This window comes from Pleurodeles waltl, chromosome 10, assembly GCF_031143425.1.
Source record: "Pleurodeles waltl isolate 20211129_DDA chromosome 10, aPleWal1.hap1.20221129, whole genome shotgun sequence".
In the NCBI taxonomy this organism is placed as follows: Eukaryota; Metazoa; Chordata; class Amphibia; order Caudata; family Salamandridae; genus Pleurodeles; species Pleurodeles waltl.
Genome location: NC_090449.1, coordinates 248976329 through 248988772, shown reverse-complemented (window position 1 = coordinate 248988772; position 12444 = coordinate 248976329). Strand labels below are relative to the sequence as shown.

General features: G+C 41.3%; 1 protein-coding gene across 1 annotated transcript in view; it reads left to right on the top strand.

Moving 5' to 3' along the window:
* TXNDC11 (thioredoxin domain containing 11) overlaps nt 1-12444 on the top strand; it is a 353597-nt gene that overhangs the window by 146532 nt on the left and 194621 nt on the right. The gene's annotated exons all lie outside the window — the stretch shown is intronic.

Genomic DNA, 12444 nt, shown 5'->3' with positions numbered 1-12444 from the left:
ACAACTATTTTGATTAATTTGAGATTTTGTGTCGTAGATTGATTGAAAAAGGCAGGTTAGCGAAAAGAGCGCTTATAAATGTGCCTTGTTTTGACAGATGGAAAGTCTTATTGTGACAGTCCTGAAAAACATTCTGTGTCACTCATGTTACACACTTCGGAACCCCATAAAAAGCTAATGCTACCTAAGGGCACAACCTGTCAGTAAATGCGATAGTAAAAAAATAAAAATAAAACACACCCTCGGAACTATGCATCATATGAAGATGAAATTATGCGGCATAGTGGACTAATTTACGCCCTACGAAAGGCAATGTAAAGCTGCATACTTTGGGGCGGTGGCACTTAAATTTTTTCTTATTTTTTCACAGTAGCACAGTATGGGCAAAGGTTTCCTCTCCTCAATATCAGTTTAACATCGTAATACAGGAATCGGCTACTGAAGAGTGGCCTTCCTCTAGGTAACAAAAGGCCTGTCGCTATGCAGCAACACGAGGCAGCGTTTTTAAATAACCTTTGATCCGTTTGAGCAAAAACAACGTATTTTTCTTAAAATCTAGAAATCATGCAAAAGATGATAGGCTAGATGGCAAGTCGACCAAATCTTTAATTATGCGGGAAACGCTACAAAGTGGCTTACTGGTAGAAGCTCTGAATATGGGAGACTCTGCAATGGTATGATAATTATGCTTTGTGCGCACAAACAAGTAACACCCATATTGTGACTCACAACAGCGTCAAACAAATGCTTACCTCTTACTAATTGTAACCCCACTAAAGTGATGTATGTCACCTACAGTATGCACAGCACAGAAAGCAAACATTGAAACTAAAGGCCATATATGTACGAACGCATTTTCCCATAGGCACAGAATGAATAAAACCCTTTGATACATCTGACCCTAATAATCTTAGCGCACTTAAGCTCCATTTTTTGGGAAGTCACATAAGCCCTCCTTGATCTGATCTTTACATGCTGGGAACATGAGATTTATAATTGCCCGTATCGGTCTTACTAACCATGGTCTGTTAGAATGCCTGCCCCAGCTTAGATTGAAAATTGACAGAGGCCATGTAATCTTGCGGCACGGAGGACCGAACCATGCAGCAGATTAACTAAATTCTGTAGCAAGAAAAGGCGAAATATACAGCCTCATGTGGCAAATTTATGTCAACATCGCCTCATTATTTGGGAATGAATTCAGAAATAACCAACAGAAAGGTGACCAGTCAACCTTTGCTGAGAGGTTTACATTGCCTAGAAACACATGTTGCTGCATTTTAGTAAGTTTTGATCTGCCTCAGCTAGAAACATTATTGCTGATATTTGCAGATTATGTAGCCGATGATGGATTATGAGGCAAATGCAGCAAATCCTTAATTATGCAGGAAATGTAGCAATCACATAATTTCAGTTTCTTTGATTACAGAGTACGCTTAAAAAGAGCTTGGTAGTCTGAAATAAGATCTGAAATAAAAAAGGTTGAAGTTCACCCATATCTAGGTGTCATAGGCAGTAAAAGTAAAAAATATTGCTGCTAAGGAGGCAAGAGTAGAGGACCTTCACAGACCTGGAAGGGTGAAGAGAAAGAGATCTGCTTAAGTGGAAAGATCTAGAAAATGGGTCAAACATTGGCCGCAGGACTAAAGACTCCTAGAAAGAAGTAGATGATGTGAAAATGTATAGCTGTTTCAAGAGGCGTTTGCTGCAGTCATCGGCAAGGACAACCCATCTAGTGAAACAGTGGTCAGGGTCCATTAGGTTGCCCCTGAGCCTAAAGAAAAGAGATTTGGCTATGTGATGCCCTGACCAAGTTCTAGGAATGTAAGACAAAAGGAAAGTTCCTGAACGCTGCCAGATACATTGAAAAGACATTATCAACTACTCTTGCGCTGTGTTCCAAAACCCACCGCCAGCTACGCTGCAAAGGTTGCACACTCACCTATCCATGACTGAATAAAGTGAAGAGTAGAAAACCAGGTGCTAGTGGATACTGCTCTCTGCCTTGACATTAACATTTCAGGGGTTCCCCTACGGTATTACAGAAGTAATGAAATCACTGAGCCATGTGGGCTTTGGTGAGGGATAAGATGGAGGGCATGAAGATCACCAGATCAGTGATTTGGGTTTGTGAATCAATATCTTGTGATGGTTTGGGCAGATGAAGTTACAAGAACTGGTTCTAATGACTGTCGCTGAGCTGCCCCATATACAGCGGTCACTATCAGAGCAGATTTCTCCATGGACAAGATAAAAAGGTGATACTTGAAAAGACACATCAATTTCAGTAACACAGGATTAAGTTTCCTGCACTTGGTAGGACAGATGTGAATTATGTAGTTTTCACAGCTCCATGGCAAATTTTGAAAAAAAGATTGTACTCATTCGCTGATGCTTAGAATCTTTTGCTGTGCAGCAGATAATGTTACAAATGGTGGCACGTTCCCTGGTTGCAAGGCAAGTTATACGCAGGGCCACCTGGATTATCCAGCAGAGGGAGGACCAAGTTATGCTTCAGGGTTGTGTCACAGTGTCACTTCATTATTTTGTCATTTTTATTACACATATTAACATAGGGCAACTGTTTCACCTCATTAGTACCAATTTAAGACTCGAATACAACAGTAAGAAACTGAGAGGTGAACAGTCAACTTTTACAAAGGGCCTTCCACTCCACAGCACAGCAACACATGCTGCCTTGTTTTTAGTTAACTTTTGATCCGTTTGAGGTCGAAAAAATTTTTACAATTAAAATCTGCATATTTTGCAGAACATGATGTATTATGTGGGAAATGCAACAAATCCATAATGAGGCGGAAAACACGACTGCTGCGCAATCGCGTAATTCCGGTGGCCCTGGGTTATATGAGATCCCTAAATTTATGAACCCTTGAGGTACTAGATTGTACTCAGTAGTGTGCAGGAGTATGGCTGGTAGAGAGGGTGAGACTTTCTGTTTGGAAAACTACAAATCTGAAAAGGGAGCCATAGGAATCATTGCCTATAAAAGCATTATTTTACACCTGGTGTCTCCAACCAGTCAATTGTGAGCTACCAGTAGCTCCCAGAACCCTCTAGAGTAGCTCACAGCCTGGAGTTCATTTTTAAATAATCACAGGGTCATAGTTTTCTTTTTATAGTTAAGGGAAGGCTGTGGTTATTTTACTTTATCATCAGGCTGCAGATAGCAGGGCCTGATGAGGAGCAGTGATGAAGTCAGAGCTACGACCCAGGACAAAGAGGTGAAGAATTTAAGCACTAAGTTATTTAACTCTTAAATAAACAAAATTATGTTTCTCAATGCTTTTAAATCGTAGAAAATTAAAATGAAAAGTTACCTTATGATTAAGTTAACTTTTCATTTTAATTTTCTCATTTTTTTTTTAAAGTGTTGCATTTACAAGCAGCGAGACTCCTGCTCCCAGTGGCCAGTAGAACACTGTGCCATTTTTATAACTGAAAAATACAGTCGTTTTTTCAATAGGAGAAATTTAAAGTGCATACAAATGTTACAGATTATGAAAATGTTTGCACTTTAAATTTCTCCAATTTAAGAAAATGGTTGTATGTTTGTGTTATACATGTAACGGTGTCACAAATGGTGAAAGGTATCTCCTGTGCCACAAGAACATATGACACAGACTCCGTTACCCATACACATATATCCCATTCGTATGCACACGTACATACATCCCCATAGACCATGCTCACACTGACAGATGTGGCAGCCCTGTCGTAGGGTCCCTAGTCAAAGTAGTTTGTTAAAACCACGTATCTGGCTGTATAGACATTAGGCTTAAAGTCAAGGAAGCTGGGTGCGGGGTGTCTGGTATTAATGTGCAAATTTTTCAGCCTTCGGTAGCTCACAGTGGTTTTCATTGATCAGAAGTGCCTGCCCACCTGGTGGTATTGTTCCACACTGACTGAAATTACCCATTTTCCTTTAGAAAATATTATTTTTAAAAACTGAATTGTTAAAAAAAAAATACTCAGAAATAGACCCCTGCACAGGTTATGTTTGAGTTTTTTTTTCTTTTTCGGCTTTTTGCCAAAGGCCCTGTCTTTTATAGAGAAATTGCCTCTAGAAGGCGGCGGTGTTAAAAGTTGCTTCTCCTACCCTTATTAAGTAATTGCTGAAATCCGAGAAAAAATAGCATTGGTATACAATAAACAAAGCTAGTATACAGCTGCTCAGGAAATCTGCAGATGTCTCCATGACGACGCAGAGGAGGCAATCTTCGCACAGACACGAGGTGAAATCCAGGCGAGACCATAGATGAGGGGTGTAATCTCGCTACTTGTTTGCTGAATACTCTTATCTCCCAGTGCCTGCCTTCCACACATACCGTCCAAATTCACAACTTCTTTACGTACTGCGCTTGCACTCTAGTGTGAAATAAATTTCCACATATATAGAAAGCGATTGCTTAAAACTCAGTTACCTACAAAGCCTTTTTTTCTTTTTGTTTTTATTGTTACAACAACATTAACATTTTCATTTCCGTTTTCAAATGAATTCTTCTTATCCCTTATCCCAACCGTTTTTTTTTTTTTTAACAGGTATGTTTTAATCAGGACACATGCAATGTCACTGTTCCACTCCTCCAGCAATCCCATTTGTTCTTTCAGGTCCCAATAATCTTATGGAATGTTCCTGGCCAATCTGTTCCCTCATGTATTACTTTCACAACAGTCATACATGTACCAGTTTTCATGCTCCATTCTTCCGCGTTTGTCGCTGACCCGCCCCACTCCGCCAGAACTTCATTATGTCTTTCTTGGCCACCATATACCCTATTGCACAGAATATATTCGTATACCTAGTATATGGTTTTCTTCTATAACACAATTATGTGTTCAATTTGGTCGACCTTTTGGCCAAAAGCAAATTGCCTAAATCTCCAAAAACTAACACACAACCATATAGATGAGTTATTTTATATGCTTCCATTATATTTGTTTGGTTATGCTTGTAACCAAACTCATTAAACGCAAGACCGGTTGATTTCATATCCATCGAAAACAATGCAGCTAATTATCTAAGAACCTCTTCTGAGCAGTTTGTATAACAATGGCCTCTATCTTGCCACGAAACTGACCTGTTCAGATTGTAAATGTTTTATTCTGCTGGATGTGCTGGATTGATTTGAGATTATTTTGGGCTTTTGTTCTCGAGAGAACAAAGCCATGACACTTGTCTAAATGCTGTATATCTCCCGGTCTCAACATTTTTACATTTTGATACTTAACTACAATTCGTTCACAATCACTCCAACATACTGTACTTCCTTTTACAATGACCTTAATCTCCTAAGTATTACCTTCCCTGAACCATCAACCGAACATTCTTAAATTCCAAACCATATTAACTATACACAAATTCAACAACTTTCAGGAGTAAATAAAATAAGTCTCCCGCCTCATCACTCCATACTCTCTTATCCCCATATTGACTTCCTTTTTGGAGGGTGTTATTACTGGGTGTGGCCAGGGGATTTTCCTTCAAACTAGACACAAGCCTACTTCTTTGTCCATTCTTGAGCTGTGCCCCCAGTTGCTTCACTCCTATCCCTAACTACATAATTGATAACACCTAAAAGCGCCTCAGAGTCAAATAGTGCATCAGGAACATGAATCGTCAGAGGCCCACTAGCTTTCATTTAGTCCCAACTGGACCCAGGAAACCACAAAAAATAGATAAGCACACTTCTTCAGGAAAACTAAACTGCAACAGATCAATAAAATAATTTAAAAAGGGGAAGAGCAGTGGAACCGAAGCCCTGCATGTAATTTGATAAGGATAAAATTGAGGTTCTTATTGGAGATCATTGGCGACATAGGGTTATAGACAGAGGTGCATAGTAATCGTCGCCCGAGATAACACAACACAAATATTTCCAGTAATATTGTTCTTTTTGAGAATCCATTGATTCCCGAAGCCTGCATAAAGGCAGCTCTGCATTTGTTGTGAAGTAGGGAGAGCAAGAGCAAACCATGAGAATGAGCGCGAAGGAGAGACGCAAAAAAAAAAGTTTGCTCGCAGTCAAAAGTATAGCCAATCGTGCAATTATCCATGTAATAGGGTCGATGTCCAAGGCAGTAACCTAACCGCCCCAAGTAGGGACTAATGTAAAGCATTTACCAATTAAGACAAAGGATTTTTGAAAGGCAATCCGACGAACGAGTGATAGTGATGGCCGTGCGGGGGTGTGCTTAAAAGCCCACAGATATATTACAACAGGTAAGAGTGCTTGCGCGCTGGACCTAGAAATAGAATTACAATGAAAATATTTGTTTCTATATTAGTCACATCCATCTTACCCAGGATTTCAGTTTCAGTCACTATCCACCTCTCCAGACATGTACAAGCATTTTGTCTCAGCTTCTAACTGTTCTTACTCACACGTGCTGTCCCGAAAATCTCCAACCATGCATATAATAAGGAAAGTCCCTACTTCCCTACTCCCTCTACCATCCTCAACAACTTTATCACTTGGACACCAACCTTTGCCACAAAGAATTCCTCCTCTTGGTTATTGTGAGCATGTATAAGAGGTATCATAAAGATTTATTGCCTGACTTGCATCTTTCCCAGGGCTTTTCTAGCCACAATAATGACGACAATGGTTTTCTTACCATCTTAATAAACTTGCGGGCACAGCTTGTATATTAGTATCTCTGCATCCTGGTTTACCCATGACCACCAACAAACCTCTCATTTTCTTCTCTTCATAACATTTCTGCCAATGTGTCCTTCAAGAGCAATCTAAATTATTTTTTCAGATGTTTGGGTTGGATCATCCTCCTTTCCCCATACAATATGGCTTCTTATAACAACTACAAATAGTGTAAACCAAAGTTGAAGGCATAATCTAGTTACCATAAAAGTGTAATCTGTCGTCTTTCCTGTTTGCACCTCCTTCTCTAATGTTTCTCATTCATCTTTCATGCATTGTAGATTGCTCTCTGTCTCTCCTCTCCTCTGCATCAGTGGTAATCGGCGAACCAGACAACCTCCGTTTCCTGAACGTAACATCTAATGATGTTGAATTCTTGCATGTTACATAGCCACATGTATGGTGTCATTTCCATTCTCATGAACTTCAATATGGACTGTGTTCTCTAAACAGTTTTGAATTAGCAATAAACCCACCATTCAGTTGGCTTATCTTTTTTCGATCACTGAATGCTGTGTCTTGGCACTTCATTGTTTGACTGTAAGTAGGGCCACTCAAATTATGCAATTCTGTGGCCTCAGCTTTTTTCACATATTTATGGACTTGTCGCACTTGCCACATAGTTCAACATTTGCTGCATGATCTGCAGATGTGAACAAAATTTGTGTTTCTACCTGAAGCAGATCAAAAATGACTAAAAACGTTATGAAGTATTTGCACAATGGAAGGTACTTTGTACGGGTTGGTCAACTTTCAATTGCTTATTTCTGTATTTGGTTGTTAAACCCATACTAATGAAGTATAATCACCTGCTCTGAAGCCATAATGATCCTGCTTGGCTGATCAAAGAAGTGTAACGGTGGCCGTAGGAATTGATCATGTTAGGCCATGAAAGAGGTAGGCACAGTCTTGATGTTAGCTGTGAATGAGATCACACAATGCCCAGACAGTCTGCCCTTAAAAAGGTGTGCTGGCTTCTGTGATTACTTAAGAAGCAAGACTCTTCTCAGATACAGGCATGTAATACTTCTGAAATCACTATTGAAAATAATGTTTTTTATAAACACGTTTTCTTGATTTTACAAGCTGTACATAAGTGCAAACAAATGCCCAGCGTAGTGATCCCGAAAGAGGAACATCACATCATACAGTACCACTTTATTAAGGGCCAGATCACACTATTGTGACATCCTAAACATAATGTCTGCGGTCGGTTGAAGCCAAACCTTCAAATAGTCAAAACATAAACGTAATCTATGTGAATCTATATAGGAAACATTTCAGTAGCGTGTGTCCGTATGGCTTTTGGCAATGAATGGCGTAACTTTTTGTACTGGTTAAATGGGGCTGTCATCGTTTTGAGTTCAAGTAATGTCCACAAGCCGTCACAGTACAATAAATATTGGGCTGACATTTCAGTGATTATGCACCTCTTGGGTTCCACTTAATCCTGTTACTCACTGATCAACTATTCCACAGCATTTGTACATCTCAGACTCCCAGTGAGGGCAAGCCACACAGATTCAGTAAAGCCTGTTCTTCTCTCCTTTATTGGTTCGAGGTGATCTTTGTCCAGTAATATGTTCTGTAAATGACTACATTAAATAGTCCTGATACTTTGTTGCATCCATGTCCCTTTCCCCTCTATTATTTTTCTATACACAGCGCATTATCCAAAGGGGCACAAGCCAATACATTCATGTACATTTCCCAAATCAAGTGTACCACCTCACCTATTTTTTTTCATTTGTAAAAAAAAAACTGTCCTGCTGGAATATCGTATGAATGCCCCAAAGTCCTGAAAAATAATTTGTGCCCCAGTCATTAAGGCCTTTTATTGTTTTAAAACCACAATGAACAGCTTGGTTGTGAGAGAAAATAATGCAGTGGTTCCAAACGAGGTTATTTAATATAGTAAGAATGTAATGAGTACAATGCTAACAATTGAAGCAAATCTGTTGTAGAAAAAAGTTATACTAATAATGAATTGTAATGCTTATTGGTAAAAATCCGTTTTCAACAGAGAGCAACTAGATCTGGTTTCGAAAGGTCCACCTGGGGGCAATAGTTCATTAATTTTTGGGGCTGAAAGCAAGCAATCGCCTCATTTTTATATGTATTAAAAAGGGAAATGTTAAAAAGGAAGAGCTCCAGTTTTGCAAGGTGTGTTCTTTAAAATAAGTACCTTGGTAAAAAGTCTTCCAATCTTTGAGACTTCCCACACCTCCAGTATAGATCCATAACAAAATCTCCATATCGAATTGGTCTCCTGGGTTTCTTTGCGGCAAGATTCCTGTGTCTACTGGACTTCCTGCAACCACCTAGCACTGGAGTGAAGTTCTACAAGGACAGGCAGAAGAACCGTTTAGTTGTAACTAGTTCACAGGTTTTGTTCCATAGGCTGACACTGGCTTTCAAGGTTACAAGACTCTCTGGCCTTTCCTGCAGCTGGAGAAAAGCTTCTCAAGGGCAATAAAGCTTCAGTGGTGGTTGAACTACTATATCCATGTGTGTCAACAAGACAGGTGTGCTGTTAGTCTTTAGAGCGACTAGAGGTTCAAGGCAGAGCTATAGACTATTCTCTCCACAAACCTCTATCAGGCAGACAGGAATTCTTCTGTACAAGTAGGAAGCCATCTTTTCTTCAACTGTTCAGGTAGTTCTCTGCTAGGAGCGAGTGAATCTAGAAACTTTCCAGAGTAAAACCAATCGGCACCTGGGTCTGTCTCTTCAGTGAAAATGGCTAAAATACCCAGGTACTGTGATCCAGTTTCTGTTTTAGTGGAAGTCCGTCAAGCAAAAAGCTGATGCACAGTCCCCTTCAACACAAAAACTAAAATATTCGATTCACTACTGCCTTGAGTAGAGCTCTCCCATTCTTAGAGCTTCACCCTAGAGCGATCCAGTAACTCCTACCAAGCATCAAAACTAGCACTGTCCTGTAGAGTTTCCATCCAGAGGCCTGGCTCTGTTGCAAGCTCGAAGGGGAGTCATTTTACAAATAAAACGTGATCCGGAAGACCTAAAGGCTAATCTTCCTACTCTGTACTGGCCATTGTACAGATACCGTTGCTATGCCAACTGCTGACTCAGGCTTAAAAGGTGTGAAGTAGCTGTAAAGGTAGAATTGTCCCTTTGCTAAGCACGTTGCAGTGCTCAGGGCGAATATGTATGTTTCCAAACTGAATTAGGCTCTATATGTACTAACAATCCTACCATAATGTTTATAACAGATTGCTTATATGGTGCAAATTTTGTTTTTATATTTTTTTCTAGCAGAAGTAGCCCCATGAAAGTTGTATTCCTTGTAATCCATTAGGATTATCCTCTGCAGCCTTGCTCTAGATTGCCTGCACTTTTTAAAACACATGTAAAAGTCTGATGTGCATTTGGGAAGTGTTTTCCTTCCCTCCTACCCCTCCATCTTTGTACGAGTAAGCGGATTCATTGCATATGGAAAGTTAATTTAACACAATGGTAGTAATTAAAGCGTTAGCATAGAAACAGGTTTCCTTTTAGGCAGAACACATATAGCTGTGTTCATAAGAAGGTGCAGCACGCCAGAGGTTAAAAAGAAATCTGATTTCTGGTGAAAAAAAATTGAGCGTGCACTGCAGTCCATTAAAAATGAATTTCATTTATAGGGTGTGTCACTGCTTTCTTTATTTTTTTGGGGGGCGGGCGGGCCAATTCAAACACTTCAAAGCTCCCATGTTGCCGGAAGTGAGGGGTCAGATGACATCACTGAAGCCATATAGAACCCATCCGATGCAACAAAGTAAAGTGAGTTCCCTTCGACGCAGATCTGGAACTTGATTTGTGTGGGCTCCCTGAGTTTTCCTCACACAAGTGTTTGTACATGTGCCATACTATATCTGCCCCCCCCCCCCCCCCCCCCCCCCCACACACAAAGCATTTGGGTTTCAAGCCGTGGAGGGATTGTGAGGGACAGAAGAACATAAAAGACCCTCATTCTGTCTGCTTATGGTGCTTTGGGTTGGACTAGGATTCCTGTTCCTGTGATTTTTGTCAGAATATGCACTGGAGTGCCAGCAAGGAGTGGAAGGCCAAGCTCTTTATGGCATGGGTCTGTGATGATAGGCAGAGCCGGCGTCGCTCATAGCAGCATACCAAATCACCTACTTCTCATTCTTTGGGATAGAAGAAGCTGCACAGCAAAGACATGAAACATAGAGGTAAGTCCCGTAGGGTACCCCATCTACCATAAGATCTTCATCCTCTGTGCTGGATTTTGTGAGGTTATATCCAACTGACCCTCCTCCTAGCAGCTCCTTGCCTGTGCCTCAACAGGACCCAATATTTGCGCCATCATCTTCCGGAGGACATGAAAACTCATTAATGTATGGGCAGAATACCTTGTGGCACATCATTAGGGCAGACCTATACACTGCTGATTCGGTGGCGAGAGCCATGAGTACCCTGGTCTGCAGTTATCGCCATATATGTCTGAGGACGTCTGTTTCTCAAATCATGTACAAGCGAACCTAATGGATCCCCCCCCCTCGAAGGAGCTTGATCATTCTGAGACAAAGCTGCTGCTGCCCTAGAGCTTTTGAAGACCAGCAAAGCAACAGCCCAATCTCTGGGTCTATAGCAGCCTCAACCCAATGTCAATTTCAACATTTTGGGGATTTCTCAAGTGATTTCTCCTTTTGCCCAATACCAACCCTACCAGCCCCAAACACAAAAGCCCCAGGATGCGCTGGTTATATTATACTGGGGTAGAACCAGAGATAAGGGATATAGATCCACCCAGCAAGCCTCCTTCTCTTCTCCACTATTTGGGAAGCACATCTAGCTCACATCCCAAGTCCGACACAGGGCCTGTGGGAGGGGAGTGCCTTCTTTCTACTGGAGTGGAAAGCCATCACTTTCAACCAGTGGGTCTGCCATATCATAGAAAGAGGGCTACACCCTTCCTTTCTGTCCGGCTCCACCCTCCATCCTGCCTCCAACTCCCGTCTTCCTCCTACCCTCCAGAGCACCTTTCTATTCTACAACTTGAAGTTCCATCACTTTTATAGAAAGGAGCTATGAAGGTAGTGTTGGAGCAAGAAATAGTACCAGGATGTTACTCCTGCTATTTTGTTGTTCCCAAAAAGAGCTGAGGTTTGCATCTGATCCTGGACCTTCAATTCTCCAAGGTCCAAGATCCTGCATTCTTCTAGCCACACATGCTTGCTGGCACGTGGACACTCCAGTGGTGTCTCCGTAAGCAGTGACTTCAGTACAGATGGATAACTGCATTATAATCTAACACAGCACTGAAGTGGAAGTGGTTTGTTGGTGGAACAAGGAGACCCTGCCTGACCTCTACTCCCCCTTCGGGCTTGGCTACAGTAGTGACGGTTGCTTCTACCTTAGGATGGGAAGCTCATCAGGAAGATCTGGAGATCAGAGGCCTTTGTTGTCCAGAGGAACAGGTCTTCATATCAACCTGTTGAAATTGCAAGTGATTCATCTGGTGCTCAAGGCCTTTCTCCCCCCTCATCCAAGGCCGGTTCAGCCAGATCTTGATGGACAATACTTCATCGATGCGGTACGTCAACAAGCAAGAGGGAGTAGGGTCTCACCTCCTTTGCTTGGAAGTGTTGAGACTATGGTCTTTGGTACACCGTCGAGGGATTTGATTGACTGCCAATCCCTTCCTGGGGTCTTTGAATGTCAGTGCTGATGGCCTGAAACGTGATATGTTGGAAGTGATGAGTGGCACCTCCTGCTTGAGGTAATCCTCTGCATTTTAGCC